The following is a 17,173-nucleotide window of genomic DNA, read 5'->3' on the forward strand; positions in this document are numbered from 1 at the left end:
AATATTTTGACGTTTTGCGCTTATCCGAACAACTATTTATATATTATCATATCATTTTTTTCTATAATCTACATCTTTTTTATTTTCATTAAATATTTGTCGAATAATAGAAGGTATTAATTTTAGTTGCTACAATGCTCTGATTGTAACAATGTAATGTCGTTGTTTTTTAAAAATGAAGAGTCAGAGCATATTTCGGATATGCATATCCGAAACTGCTTCATTGCATTTTCGGACATGCTTATCCGAAATATTTAAAAGTAGTTCAAATATGGGTGTTTTCGGATATGCATATCCGAAATAATTGAAAATAAGAAAATAGTGACTTCGGAAATGCATATCCGAAGGGTATTTTGGAGTTTTCAAAGGTGTTTTCCACCCTATATGGGTGCAATGAGAAATTTCTAAAAAAACTAGGCTTAAGACAATGGCCTTCTTTTCTTGAGCTTGTGTCGGCCCTGGTATTCTCAAATACCTATTGCCTATAAAACTTTGGCTCAAAGTCTTAGTCAATTTTTTAAGTTTCGAATATATCTTAACCAGGTCGACTCTGCGGATATACAAGGAATGCCACCTCACATAACCTCTAATTTTTTAGAGCTTAACTTTTATATATTGGCTTAGTATAAATATAATATTGAATAATATATAACATTAGTTGCAACTATTATCAATTAATTTGGCGTAGCCGATACTACAATTTTGGTTGTTAAATTCTATATTATATGTACGTTTTCCATTTTAATAAAAAGTGCTACAAAATAAAATCGTTTTTGATTTGGCCCACTTAATCAATTTTTTTCTTTTATTATTTTTGTTCTGAACTAGCCCAAGTATCCCATTTGACCCAATCCACTCTTGACATAAAATGGACTAATTAAGCACTGGCCCAACCCACTAAAGTCAAGAGAGGATAGCGCTTACCCAATGTTCCAAGCACGTTTGAGGACTAGCCGAACACGTTGGGATCCCGTCCCCGACAACAATTAGTCTCCCGGGCACGACTAGTCATGACCTAGTCAAAGGTCCCATACATTCTGGGCTTAGAAACACACCAAAGTCCAAAAAGATAGGTGATCCATTCTACAATGTGTGAACACTTATAAATAGCCCTCTATCCCAAGAGGGCAAGGTAATCCAATTCTCACCCAAAATCTCATACTTTCTATTGTACCTTCTTTGTCCCTTTACTTATTTTGGCATCGGAATGTATTGTAGGGACAACCTCCCTTTTTTCTCAACCATCACCAAAGATCAAGCCTACCGTTATTGGACATCTGTTCTTCTCGACGCAAACAATTTTTATTATATAATATAATATGAATATTAATTATTTAAGTGAATTTCTTATATATATATATATATATATATATATATATATATATATATATATAAGTTGCATTCTTAAATTTATTTATTTTTTGATATTTTAAAATTAGTAAAATTTATCATTATTTATTATTTAAATTATTATTAAATAGATAATAAATTAAATTATTAGATTAAAAAATTTTAGCCTAATTTGTTTTTCGTGATAGTAACGGAAGGGTTAACGGGGTTGATTAGGAAATCTATAGAAGTGGGTGATTTTGAAAGCTTTTCTATTCATCGGAAGTGTGATGTGGATATCCTTCAATTCGCGGATGATACACTTTTGGTGGGGAAAGGTAATTGGAAACATGTGTGGGCCATTAAAGCGGCGTTAAAAGCTTTTGAGTTGGTCTCGGGTTTGGGAATAAATTACCACAAAAGCAAGTTGATTGGGATAAACGTCAATAGAGGTTTTTTGGAAGCCGCTTCTTTTGTTCTTGCGTGCAAGATTGAAGAGAGCAATTTTCATTTCCTTGGGATTCCGGTTGGTTACAATCCGAGGAATTTTGAGACTTGGAGACCGCTCATTTCCAAGTTGAAACATCGGTTGGCGGGGTGGAAAAATAGGTTTCTCAATATTGGTGGTAGAATAACTTTATTAAAATCTATTTTGAGTTCTTTAACGGTGTTCACTATGTCTTTTTATAAGATGCCTCTCAAGGTAGTCAAGGAGATTACTCGTATTCAAAGCTCTTTCTTATGGGGTGGAAGAGATGGTAGGAGGTGTATTCATTGGATTAGTTGGAAGGAGGTAACTAAACCGTTTGACAAAGGTGGTATTGGAATAAAAAATGTGTTGGATTTTAATTTGGCTCTCTTAAGTAAGTGGAGGTGGAAGATTCTTAAAGGGGAGGATTCTCTTTGTCAAAACATTCTTAAGGCGCGGTATGGAGATTTAGGGGTGAAGATTATGGGTGGAGTCATTCCTTTCAGGAACAAGGGCGGGGAGTCCGTTTGGTGGAAAGACATCATGAAATTGGGAGCCAACTCTTTTTTTGACCCGTTTGTTTCTTTTTGCAGATTCGTTGTTCATAATGGGTATAATACTCCATTTTGGGAAGCGAGGTGGTTAGGCGGTTTGATTTTGAAGGAAGAATTCCCAAGGCTTTTTGAGGCATCTTGCTTGAAAGGTGTTTCGGTGGCGGCGATGGGAGGTTGGGTGGAGGATAAGTGGGTTTGGGGGACGTGTGGCATTCCGGATATTCGGTTGCACTCTCCTTGTGTGGTAACCGAATGGGGTGCTTTATATACTTTATTGGAGGCTTTTGGAGGGATGGGCGTTATTAAGGATGAGGTGGAGTGGGACCGTAAAGGGGTTGATTCCTTTTCGGTAGCTTCTTGCTATGAGGTATATGCTCTTTATCGCACTCCTTTGGGTCCGTATGGTAGATTCTATGAGGATAAATCTTTGGTTTGGAAGGCGGATGTTCCCTTTAAGATTAAGGCTTTTGGGTGGAGGCTCCTAGCTAATAGACTCCCAACAAAAGATCTCTTGGTTTTACGAGGTATTCCTATTTCTTCCGACAATTTAAATTGCTCTTTTTGTGGTATTGTTCCGGAAAACCGGGATCATTCTTTTTTTGCTTGCCCTTGTGTAAAGCGTATATGGAGGGAGATAGCTAATTGGATAGGAAAACATGGTTTAGGGGAGGAAGAGAGCTTGTCAAATTTTATGGAGTGGCACTCTTTTTGTAAATCAAAAAAAGTAGGTGTAAAGAAATTAGATGTCATTTGGTTGGCCACGACTTGGTCCATTTGGTTGAGTCGTAATGAGGTGTGCTTTCGGATGGAAGATTGGAATTTAGATGATTTGGTTTGGAGCATCAAATGCTTGGTTTGGAGGTGGTCTTTTTGTGGAGAAATTACACCCGCCAATTATTCTTATTATGACTTTGTTAAGGAACCATTGAGGTACTTGTCATAATATTAATTGGGGTATAATTCCTTTGTCTTTTCTTCTTTTCCTCTTGTTTCCGGTCTTGTGCCGCTCTTTTGTAAACAGGTTTGAGAACCCTTAGTTCTCCGTTCAATGTTATCTTGTTTACTAAAAAAAAAGATTTCCATTTTACTATATCAATTCTATATTTATACATATGAGTCATAATCTGTCTTGTTCAAGTACAACTGAACCCACGGTACAATGTCTTAAAATTTTATGAATAAATGAATATTTTTAAAATTAAAAATTGAAAATAATTATATTTTTTACCATTATGAATGGACACATTAATAATAATTTGGCATAGAAGTTGTAAGACCTTAAAGAATTTGAAATTTTATATAGTTGATTTTTTATTAATTAAAACATGTCATTATTAACATTTTTGGTAGGAAATGGAGTAACATTTCTTGGCCGGATTGGTCCTCCAATCCTGACATATGTTGGAGGTAGTTTTGTGGGATTGTTTTTGTTGGTGTTGTTAGATTGCTCGGTTGGGAAGGTTTTGTTTACTTTTTATTATGGTTTGTTTGTTTGTAAAAGGCTGAACATTCTTTGTGTTTTTTTAATCAAATTCTAATTTTTTATAAAAAACAAAATTAACGTTGTTGAAATGGTTCAAAGAATTATTTCTTTTTATTAAATGGTACGTATGAATTTTTTAAAAAATTGTAAATGTAAGAGTAGATAAGTGCTAAAAATTAAACTTCTATGAGTTTAATTGGTACACACCTTCACTTTGTTTAAATGTATTTATGAAATAAAAGAGGATCATACCATACCTTAGAGTTGTGCATAAATATATTTTCATTCCATTGGTGAATTATCACCATATACAATTTGCCGTGCTTTAACAAATTTCCCATATTCCTTATCATGTAAAGGTAAAGTTATAAAAGCAATTAAAATTAACCAACAATTATAATTTGACAATATTTTAAGCGACCCCTTAACTAAGTGTGTTTAAGGAACAACATAACACACTAGTTTCCTCAAGAGACATTAAATATTGATTCTTATTTTCGAAAGGCTTCTCACAACTTCTTTAGTGTATATATATTCTTTTAAATGATTAGGAGTGCATTATCCCTACACATTATAAAATGATCAAATCTTGCTCTATTATACAATACATCAAAAGAAGAAAATATGGCTGCTATTCTCAAGATTATTTATGTTGTGGTTCTATTTCTTTTCATATTTCTTGTTGCAATGAACATTGACGGTAATTTTTTTTTTTTTACTTTCAAGTTTTCATATTTCGTTGTGTTTACTTCTTTGTTTGTAAACAATCTTTGGTCCCATTAGTAACTAACTTATAATATTTTTTATTTTAGCATTGAAGGAATGTTTTCATGATAATGATTGTCCAAGGTGTGGTGTTCACTGTACTACGAGGTGTGTCAATTTTAAGTGTAAATGTCTCATCCCAAGTGCACTTTGAGTACCGAATCTAAGAGTGAATAGTTTGTCTTAAATAAATGAATCAATTTGTACTTCAAAAGAAATCTATGTAATATTGATTCATCAATAATATTTCTCAATTATCATTTATTGATTAGAGTGACAAAGACTACATGATTTTTTAAATAAATGAATCAATTTATACTTCAATTATCATTTATTCCTATTTTATTTAATTTTTTTATTTTAAAAATATAAAATCCTTAACCTCGATTTTTAAACTCAATCGAAGGGTAAAGTAACTGAGTTTGTTGAGTTTCTTTGCTGTTCATAAATAAATCTTTTCCGTCCATTTATATAGGATCAACACTCAAGATTTGTGTCCTTTACATAATCTATTGTCTTTATACATGATAAATTAATTTCCTTATCTAACATTTATTTAATATTATATATCCAAATTACTTGAATGAGAAGCCATCCAGAATATCCTCCAATATAATAACGCAAATAATTCCATTATTTGATCTTCACCAAGGTTCACAAGAATAATGATGAAGTAGTTTCATGTTTCTTCTTTAAAATTGTACGTGTAGGTTTTTAACATAATAATGTAAAATTATTAAAATTAATTTGTATTCTAATAAAAGTTTTATACACACACATATATATATATATATATATATATATATATATATATATATATATATATATATATATATATATATATATATATATATATATAAACAAAAATATCTACTTGTAGGTTCGAACCCATCACTAGTATAAAAATGTTAATTTACACCCGTTTTTTATTAAATTTACACACATTATTTTTAATAAAAATCGGGTGTATATCCACCGGGTGAGAAATGTCTAACGAATTTACACCCGTTTAAAAACGGGTGTAAATACGTTCTAGTTTACACCCTATTTTAATTAAAATCGGGTGTAAATACGTTCTTAATTACTCTCCATTTTAAAAATATTAGGTGTAAATATGTTCTAGGTTACACCATTTTTTAACAAAAATCGGGTGTAATTGGGCGTAATTACGTTTTTAATTACACCCTGTTTTAATAAAAATCGAGTGTAGATACGTTCTTAATTACACTCTATTTTAATAAAAATGGGGTGTAATTACGTTCCTAATTACACCCAGTTTTAATAAAAATCGGGTGTAGATACGTTCTTAATTACACCCCATTTTTATAAAAAATCGGGTATAGATATGTTCTTAATTACATCCTTTTTTATAAAAATCGGGTGTCAATACGCCATTTATGAATGAACAATTATATTATATTTAAATCTATTTACACACTATTTCATATACACCATTTAGTTATATTTCATTTTCAGTCATAATATTGCAAATACTATAAAATCATACACATAAAAATCATATTTTAATTAAGTCAAAATATTTTTAATATTAACCAAAAAGTATACAAAATCATGTACAGTCTTAATATTTCAAGTATTATAAAATCATACACATAAAAAATTATATTTTAACCAAGTCATAACACTTTTTTCATATATAATTTTACGTCATGCTTGACGGTTAGCTTCGGTGTTCTCTAGTCCAATTGAATCCAACCGCTTTCCACCTGTAGCATTGGATTCATCCATGGCCAAATACCACGCCCTGGAGAAGCAATTGTTTTATGTATGCAAAAAACAAGACACAAGAAATTAATACAAGAAAGTGTTATTACAAGAAAGAGGCACATGTATCAATGCCATGGTAACCATACCGCGGTTTTGACGAGTGTAAAAAATGAAAAAAAGAGGGTGTTGAATATGTAAACCATAGTCTAATTAAGTTCACTCTTGTTTGGAAGTTAGAAATTAGAATTCACCAAACAAAAACAAAAAATATTAACTTGCATTCAAAAACAGAAACATAAAATGATTTGTTAGAAGATATCATCAATGCAGTTCCATCAGAAAAAAAAAGAACAAATGAAACTCCTAAACTTCTCATCCTCTTCCGAATATTAATTGTACCTTATCATCTAACGGCTTAAAATTTCTGACTATTTCTCGTTTTTCTTCAATTTAAATTATATACGTTTTAAATTTGCCAGATTTTTATATATCTCACTAACAATTGATAGAAAACAAGTGAAATATCATAAATAGGTTTGCCGCGGATATTCTGAAGTTCAGTCGAGCTATGTAAATAAAATCTAACTAAATTTTTTTCTTAGCTAATATCAAAGTCAAATTCTCTCAAAACAGTTCATCGTCAACTGAAAATATTTAACCACTTGAACACAATAAGCAGGATGTGTAAACTGAAGCAAAATAGTTTAAATTGGAGATGTAATGCGAGGAGTGACAAATTATATCGAAGCTTGCACCCCCACTCATAATTAATGGCACAATCACAAATATGAATCTAATTCACAATGATATTGACAAATATTACAAAAAACAAACAATGTTATTAATGAATATTCCAAACTCTGTTTAATGACTTTATTTCAAAAAAGACACCAACTATGGCTCATAATACTTTATACACTATCCAATTTAAATTTCAAACAAAATTGCAAGAACCAGCAGCCATATCAGTGAAGAACTGATGAGAAAGAGGAACCACGGGCACATTTAGTCACATGACTTTACACCCTCCCCGAGGCCCATACTTTTATGGAGCCCGAACTCAAATGGTATGTTGAATCATAGTAAAGGGGCAAGTAATCCATACCTCACGATAGGTGATGAATATAACTCTAGCTTGTATGAAAGAATCCCATATGTCTCTCTCCACTCTTTTAACATTTTCACTGACCTCTCTTCCATCACTACCTCAATTATATAAAAGGGATTATTTTTAATTTGCTGTGCTACAAGTCCTAGTATAGCTCAAATGTCATCCATTGCAGAAGAAGACTGAATAGGCGACATACAAAGCATTAAGATTGCAATGAACCGTTTGGTCAGGCACGGCTATATCCGTCTAAATTACCAAAATCCTATTGTTCATATGCCCTTCAATTTGCCACATTCATCATAAATAATGTCAAACTCCCCATCTACAAAACAAATCATCTTACCAAATTCTACACTATAAAGTACCATACATAAAATTATTTAAGGTATTTGGCTCATTATGCTACACATCGACACTTCACGCTCATAGACCAAAACTTGAACCAAAATTTAAAAAGTATATATTATTAGGATATACACTTGGTATGATATGCAATTTAGTTGTTGACCGGACCTCAAAAGGAATTTTTACCTTTAGAAATGTTTATTTTCACGAACATATACTTCCATACCAAGATACCTCCTTATCTGCATCCACATCATGGAATTATTTTTCCTCTAAACCTTCACATTCCATTATCCCCAACTCATCCATTAATCATGACTTAGACACAAATGAGCCTAGTAAGTTAGTTCCTCTCATCATCTCCACACCTTACATCAACCATAATTCTCCATCCATAAATAATAGAGTAACTTCAATAATAAGATATCCACCATCTTATCTGGAAGACTATGTTTGCACTTCAATAAATGATTCTCACAAATTATCAAATGATGATCTTTATCCTATGTATAATTTTTTGTTTAATTCTAATTAGTTCAATTCACATTTCCATTACTGTTTATTAGTGCATTCACATATTAAGACTAAGTGTTGTGTTGAAGCTAATGAGTCTGATTGTTGGAATCAAGCAATGTAAGTTGAACTTAATGTCCTTGAGAAAACTAGAACATGCAAGCTTGTAGATTTACCTCCATATGTTAAGCTATTTGGTTAAAGGTGGATATACAAGATCAAACATTTTGTTCAAGGTTCCTTTGAAAGTTTTGAAGCAAGGTTACATGCAAAGGGGTATAACCAAATTGAAGGTCCTGATTACCTAAACTCTCTAAATTATTGAACATTACATCAACTAGATGTGAATAATGGTTTTTTTTTGCAAAGTGAGCTATAAGCAATATGATCAGATGAATCGATCCTTAAGCTAACAGATGAAAATTAAGCATCAAATGAAGTCCCAAGATCACAAGTGCTTCAGATAAATCCCAAAGTTTATAGAAGAAGTCTCAAGTCTCAGATGAAATTCAAAGCATCAAATGTAACAAGTATCCAAGTCTTAGATGAATCAAAGTCTCAAATGAGTCTTCTAAGCAAAGGGAAAGCATTCTAAGTCTAAGTCCAAAATTCAAACTCCACAAGCATAAGATAGTAATCAATAGTCCTCAAGAGCACATAATTTTTTATAGGGTTTTTGCCTTTATTAATGTTTTTGGTCTTTTGGAGAAAAGAACAACCAAAAGCCCAAGGGGTATAAGGACATGAATGTAAAGGGCTTGAAATATAAATGACGTAAAAGTAAATGACATTTAAGTAAAGTGCATAAAATGAATGTTAGCACAATTATTAGTCAATATCAGTGTTAATGGTTAGCCAACAGATTCGGGAGAATTTAGCACTACGTTAAGCAATAATAATTGTACTTATGTAGAAGTACACCTATATGAGGCCAATCAATAACAATTTATGTGTCAAGGTGGTGGATTGATCCTGATTACAACTAAGGATAACTTGGATGCAAGATAAATTTCAATGTTTTTCTCTCTTTCAAGTGTGGAAGAGGAAGAAGAAGAGATGAATGAATAGATTATGATTTTATCAAACAAAAGGTTTATATAATTAGGAGTATAAAGACCAATATGCCCCTGCATCTAATTAGAATTCTCAAATGCCCTTTGCCCATTAAGTTTTGGCTCAAAGTTTTAATCACTTTCTTAAACCTAATTGTATTCTAATTTGGCTTGAAGTATCATGTAATATTCATGAGAAGTAACAGCAATACCCTTATAGTAAAATGCCTTATTCTTCTGATTCCATTAATTTGCAAATAAAAGGATTTTTAATCAATAAATGTATGCCTGGATATTACAAAAATAATCATAGAAGTTTGCTGAACGAAAATGTATAATATATAATGCAATTAAATTTTTTTGATACATCTTTCTTTGTTGAAATGTATTTACGAAATAAAAGAAGATCATACAATATTTTAGAGCTGCGCATAAATATGTTTTCATTCCATTGGTAAATTACTTAAACAAATAATTTTGCGTAGTTTAACAAATTTCTAACATTCCCGGTCATGTAAGGTTATAAAAGAAATTAAAATTATGAACAATTATTACAGGACCTCTTTACTAAGTGTGTTTAAGGAACAAAATAACACATTAATTTCCTTAAGAGAAATTAATTTTCGAAAGGCTTCTTACAACTTCTTTAGTGTATATTTTTAAAAAAATTATTAGGAGTGCAGTATCCCTACCCATTATAAAATGATCAAATCTTGTTCTATACAATACATCAAAAGAAGAAAATATGGCTGCTATTCTCAAGATTGTTTATCTTGTGGTTCTTTTTCTTTTCATATTTCTTGTTGCAATGAACATTGACGGTAAGCTTCTTTGTTTGTAAATAATCTGTTGTCATTAACAATACTAACTTATAATATTTTTCATAATAGCATTGGAGGAATGTATTCGTGATTCTGATTGTCCAAGGTGTGGTCCTCAATGTACTAAGAGGTGTGTCAATTTTAAGTGTAAATGTCTCATCCCAAGTGCACTTTGAGTGCCGAATCCAAGAGAGAATAGTTTGTCTTAAATAAATGAATCAATTTGTACTTCAAAAGAAATTTATGTAATATTGATTCCTCAATAATATTTCTCAATTATCATTTATTTATTAGAGTAACAAAGACTACATGACTTTTTAAACTTTTTTTTGAAAATTTTATTTCACAAAATTTGCGGTTATGAGTTTTGTATTTCAAAACAATGAAAATGAAAATGAATATCAGTCACTAATCTAATATTATTTTTATTAAAATGCAACCGATAAGGTCAATCTATTGTTGTCGTTGTTCTTATTGTCCACATCTGGTCAATGTTAAATGATAAAAGAAAATATTGTGATATTTTAGAATAATTTTTCAATGTTACCAGTAAAAAAAACATTCTATAATATATTATTTTTTTCGATTGTCGTTGTTCTCTTATTGTTTCCACATCTTGTCAATGTTGAATGGTTAAAAAAAATTGTTATAATATGGATAACTTTTCAATGTTTTCCGTAAAGAAAATATTCTATAATATATTATTTTTATCGATTGTCGTTGTTTTATTGTTTCCACATCTTGTCAATGTTGAATGGAAGAAAAAAAATATTGTTATAATATGGATTAACTTTTCAATGTTGTCAATAAAAAAAATTCTATAATATATATATTTTTTATTGTCGTTGTTCTTGTTGTTTCCACATCTAGTCAATGTTAAATGGTAAAATAAAATATTGTTATATTTTGGAATAACTTTTCAATGTTGTCAGTTAAAAAAATATTTTATATATTATTTTTTTCAGTTGACAACATTGAGAAATTTATTTTTAATGATACTGTAATTTCAAACAAGAGCTTGAAAATTTTATTTAGAATATATTCCTTTGTTTCATTGTTGCAAAAAAAAAATGGTAAATGGTAAAAATAAAATAAAATAATACATGTTACTTTTAATTTTTTTATCATTCACCGCTTTTTAGGATAGGAGTAATCTATTACTTCAGTATTTTTATAAACCGAAGAGAAAAATTCCTATGTTGTTTAATTTTTTTATTTTAAAAATATAAAACCTTTAACCTCGATTTTTAAACTCAACCGAAGGGTACAGTAACCGAGTTTGTTGAGTTTCTTTGTTGTTCATAAATAAATATTTGCCGTCCATTTATATAGGATCAACACTCAAGATTTGTGTCCTTTACATAATCTCTTGTCTTTATACATGATAAATTAATTTTCTTATCTAACATTTATTTAATTTTATATATCCAAATCAATTGAATGAGAAGCCATCCAGAATATCCTCCAATATAAAAATGAAAATAATTTCATTATTTGATCTTCACCAAGGTTCACAAGAATAATGATGAAGTAGTTTCATGATTCTTCTTTAAAATTGTACGTGTAGGTTTTTAACAAAAATAATGTAAAATTATTAAAATTAATTTGTATTCTAATAAAAGTTTTATATACACACACATATATATATATATATATATATATATATATATATATATATATATATATATATATATATATATATATATATATATATATATATATATATATATATATATATATATATATATATATTTGGGAAATAAACCTTCTCAAATGGTCCCTAAAGCACCACCCTCATATTTCAAAACAATGAAAATGAAAAAGAATATTATTCTTGTCATCTTCTTTCTTAATTGAGGAGGTATACGAAGGCATGCAAGTCAAATATAACACAACTTCTAATTAAAAAAATGTGAATGGCAAAAAGAATAAAATACATGTTATTTTTAATTTTATTTTCATTCACTGTTTTTTAGAATAGAAGTAATCTATAACCTCATTGTTTTTAAAAATCGAAAGGAGAACTTTCTATTTTATTTCTTTGTTGTCTATAAATAAATCTTTGTCGTCCATTTATATATAATCATCAACACTCAAAATTTATGTTCTTTACATAATCTCTTGTCTCTTTATCTAACATTTGTTTAATTTATATATCCAAATCAATTGAATGATCAGAAGCCATTAAAAACACCATGGTTAATTATCTTCCAGAGCGGTGCATGAGACAATTTGGGTGTGTGAAGATGGTACCGAGATCTCCATTTGAGGCTGCTCCCGACACCGTTACCCGTCGAGATCTCACTGCTATGTTTGAGGGTTGGGCGCATCATCTAATCCCGGAGGAGCATCGGTGTATGCGGGCCACCTAGAGCTGGCACTATGTAGATATGTATGTGACATGGTTTTATGAGGTGTCACATCCTATCATGACACCCGATGCTCCGGGATATCCACCTAGGCCAGCGCACGAGGAACTCTTGAAGAATTAGTAGGCTAAGGATGACCATGTCACTGATCTCCTGCCGATATGCCAGCAGATACACTCGATTGAGCAAGAGGCATTGGAGAGAGGGATCATTGAGCAGAGCGGTTCAGAGGTGGTTGGCATAATGTAGATGATGGTTAGTGAGGCATCTGGTACGACATCGTATAGGAGGCAGAGGAGGTCGCAGGAAGTTCGCATAGACATACTTAGTAGTATTAGCCTATTTATATATTGTTTATGACTTTTTTACGGTGTTGTAATATTTTGACGTTTTGCGCTTATCCGAACAACTATTTATATATTATCATATCATTTTTTTGCTATAATCTACATCTTTTTTATTTTCATTAAATATTTGTCGAATAATAGAAGGTATTAATTTTAGTTGCTACAATGCTCTGATTGTAACAATGTAATGTCGTTGTTTTTTAAAAATGAAGAGTCAGAGCATATTTCGGATATGCATATCCGAAACTGCTTCATTGCATTTTCGGACATGCTTATCCGAAATATTTAAAAGTAGTTCAAATATGGATGTTTTCGGATATGCATATCCGAAATAATTGAAAATAAGAAAATAATGACTTCGGAAATGCATATCCGAAGGGTATTTTGGAGTTTTCAAAGGTGTTTTCCACCCTATATGGGTGCAATGAGAAATTTCTAAAAAAACTAGGCTTAAGACAATGGCCTTCTTTTCTTGAGCTTGTGTCGGCCCTGGTATTCTCAAATACCGATTGCCTATAAAACTTTGGCTCAAAGTCTTAGTCAATTTTTTAAGTTTCGAATATATCTTAACCAGGTCGACTCTGCGGATATACAAGGAATGCCACCTCACATAACCTCTAATTTTTTAGAGCTTAACTTTTATATATTGGCTTAGTATAAATATAATATTAAATAATATATAACATTAGTTGCAACTATTATCAATTAATTTGGCGTAGTCGATACTACAATTTTGGTTGTTAAATTCTATATTATATGTACGTTTTCCATTTTAATAAAAAATGCTACAAAATAAAATCGTTTTTGATTTGGCCCACTTAATCAATTTTTTTCTTTTATTATTTTTGTTCTGAACTAGCCCAAGTATCCCATTTGACCCAATCCACTCTTGACATAAAATGGACTAATTAAGCACTGGCCCAACCCACTAAAGTCAAGAGAGGATAGCGCTTACCCAATGTTCCGAGCACGTTTGAGGACTAGCCGAACACGCTGGGATCCCGTCCCCGACAACAATTAGTCTCCCGGGCACGACTAGTCATGACCTAGTCAAAGGTCCCATACATTCTGGGCTTAGAAACACACCAAAGTCCAAAAAGATAGGTGATCCATTCTACAATGTGTGAACACTTATAAATAGCCCTCTATCCCAAGAGGACAAGGTAATCCAATTCTCACCCAAAATCTCATACTTTCTATTGTACCTTCTTTGTCCCTTTACTTATTTTGGCATCGGAATGTCTTGTAGGGACAACCTCCCTTTTTTCTCAACCATCACCAAAGATCAAGCCTACCGTTATTGGACATCTGTTCTTCTCGACGCAAACAATTTTTATTATATAATATAATATGAATATTAATTATTTAAGTGAATTTCTTATATATATATATATATATATATATATATATAAGTTGCATTCTTAAATTTATTTATTTTTTGATATTTTAAAATTAGTAAAATTTATCATTATTTATTATTTAAATTATTATTAAATAGATAATAAATTAAATTATTAGATTAAAAAATTTTAGCCTAATTTGTTTTTCTCACTTATTAAGATTTCCATTTTACTATATCAATTCTATATTTATACATATGAGTCATAATCTGTCTTGTTCAAGTACAACTGAACCCACGGTACAATGTCTTAAAATTTTATAAATAAATGAATATTTTTAAAATTAAAAATTGAAAATAATTATATTTTTTACCATTATGAATGGACACATTAATAATAATTTGGCATAGAAGTTGTAAGACCTTAAAGAATTTGAAATTTTATATAGTTGATTTTTTATTAATTAAAACATGTCATTATTAACATTTTTGGTAGGAAATGGAGTAACATTTCTTGGACGGATTGGTCCTCCAATCCTGACATATGTTGGAGGTAGTTTTGTGGGATTGTTTTTGTTGGTGTTGTTAGATTGCTCGGTTGGGAAGGTTTTGTTTACTTTTTATTATGGTTTGTTTGTTTGTAAAAGGCTGAGCATTCTTTGTGTTTTTTTAATCAAATTCTAATTTTTTATAAAAAACAAAATTAACGTTGTTGAAATGGTTCAAAGAATTATTTCTTTTTATTAAATGGTACGTATGAATTTTTTAAAAAATTGTAAATGTAAGAGTAGATAAGTGCTAAAAATTAAACTTCTATGAGTTAAATTGGTACACACCTTCACTTTGTTTAAATGTATTTAAGAAATAAAAGAGGATCATACCATACCTTAGAGTTGTGCATAAATATATTTTCATTCCATTGGTGAATTATCACCATATACAATTTGCCGTGCTTTAACAAATTTCCCATATTCCTTATCATGTAAAGGTAAAGTTATAAAAGCAATTAAAATTAACCAACAATTATAATTTGACAATATTTTAAGCGACCCCTTAACTAAGTGTGTTTAAGGAACAACATAACACACTAGTTTCCTCAAGAGACATTAAATATTGATTCTTATTTTCGAAAGGCTTCTCACAACTTCTTTAGTGTATATATATATTCTTTTAAATGATTAGGAGTGCATTATCCCTACACATTATAAAATGATCAAATCTTGCTCTATTATACAATACATCAAAAGAAGAAAATATGGCTGCTATTCTCAAGATTATTTATGTTGTGGTTCTATTTCTTTTCATATTTCTTGTTGCAATGAACATTGACGGTATTTTTTTTTTTTACTTTCAAGTTTTCATATTTCGTTGTGTTTACTTCTTTGTTTGTAAACAATCTTTGGTCCCATTAGTAACTAACTTATAATATTGTTTATTTTAGCATTGAAGGAATGTTTTCATGATAATGATTGTCCAAGGTGTGGTGTTCACTGTACTACGAGGTGTGTCAATTTTAAGTGTAAATGTCTCATCCCAAGTGCACTTTGAGTACCGAATCTAAGAGAGAATAGTTTGTCTTAAATAAATGAATCAATTTGTACTTCAAAAGAAATCTATGTAATATTGATTCATCAATAATATTTCTCAATTATCATTTATTGATTACAGTGACAAAGACTACATGATTTTTTAAATAAATGAATCAATTTATACTTCCATTATCATTTATTCCTATTTTATTTAATTTTTTTATTTTAAAAATATAAAATCCTTAACCTCGATTTTTAAACTCAATCGAAGGGTAAAGTAACCGAGTTTGTTGAGTTTCTTTGCTGTTCATAAATAAATCTTTTCCGTCCATTTATATAGGATCAACACTCAAGATTTGTGTCTTTTACATAATCTATTGTCTTTATACATGATAAATTAATTTCCTTATCTAACATTTATTTAATATTATATATCCAAATTACTTGAATGAGAAGCCATCCAGAATATCCTCCAATATAAAAACGCAAATAATTCCATTATTTGATCTTCACCAAGGTTCACAAGAATAATGATGAAGTAGTTTCATGTTTCTTCTTTAAAATTGTACGTGTAGGTTTTTAACATAATAATGTAAAATTATTAAAATTAATTTGTATTCTAATAAAAGTTTTATACACACACACACATATATATATATATATATATATATATATATATATATATATATATATATATATATATATATATATATATATATATATATATATATATAAACAAAAATATCTACTTGTAGGTTCGAACCCATCACTAGTACAAAAATGTTAATTTACACCCGTTTTTTATTAAATTTACACACATTATTTTTAATAAAAATCGGGTGTATATCCACCGGGTGAGAAATGTCTAACGAATTTACACCCGTTTAAAAACGGGTGTAAATACGTTCTAGTTTACACCCTATTTTAATTAAAATCGGGTGTAAATACGTTCTTAATTACTCTCCATTTTAAAAATATTAGGTGTAAATATGTTCTAGGTTACACCATTTTTTAACAAAAATCGGGTGTAATTGGGCGTAATTACGTTTTTAATTACACCCTGTTTTAATAAAAATTGAGTGTAGATACGTTCTTAATTACACTCTATTTTAATAAAAATGGGGTGTAATTACGTTCCTAATTACACCCAGTTTTAATAAAAATCGGGTGTAGATACGTTCTTAATTACACCCCATTTTTATAAAAAATCGGGTATAGATATGTTCTTAATTACACCCTTTTTTATAAAAATCGGGTGTCAATATGCCATTTATGAATGAATAATTATATTATATTTAAATCTAGGGTTAAATATGTTTTTGGTCCCTATAAATAACCCAAAATCTTGTTTTAGTCCTATAACATTTTCGTTCAAAGAATGATCCTCATAAAGTTTTCCGTCTCCAATTTTGGTCTCTG

General features: G+C 30.0%; 3 long non-coding RNA genes across 3 annotated transcripts; all 3 read left to right on the forward strand.

Moving 5' to 3' along the window:
- The first annotated feature begins 4,393 nt into the window (after window positions 1–4,393).
- Window positions 4,394–4,924, forward strand: LOC131641208 (uncharacterized). The gene is made up of 2 exons (XR_009295454.1): window positions 4,394–4,535; window positions 4,648–4,924. It is a non-coding gene; the product is annotated as an uncharacterized LOC131641208 (long non-coding RNA).
- Window positions 4,925–9,918: 4,994 nt separating this feature from the next.
- On the forward strand, window positions 9,919–10,454 carry LOC131641209 (uncharacterized). Its single transcript, XR_009295455.1, has 2 exons — window positions 9,919–10,170; window positions 10,240–10,454. It is a non-coding gene; the product is annotated as an uncharacterized LOC131641209 (long non-coding RNA).
- Window positions 10,455–15,399: 4,945 nt separating this feature from the next.
- Window positions 15,400–15,892, forward strand: LOC131641211 (uncharacterized). Its single transcript, XR_009295456.1, has 2 exons — window positions 15,400–15,556; window positions 15,667–15,892. It is a non-coding gene; the product is annotated as an uncharacterized LOC131641211 (long non-coding RNA).
- The last annotated feature ends 1,281 nt before the right edge of the window (window positions 15,893–17,173 follow it).

Source organism: Vicia villosa, unplaced genomic scaffold (assembly GCF_029867415.1).
Source record: "Vicia villosa cultivar HV-30 ecotype Madison, WI unplaced genomic scaffold, Vvil1.0 ctg.003578F_1_1, whole genome shotgun sequence".
In the NCBI taxonomy this organism is placed as follows: domain Eukaryota; kingdom Viridiplantae; phylum Streptophyta; class Magnoliopsida; order Fabales; family Fabaceae; genus Vicia; species Vicia villosa.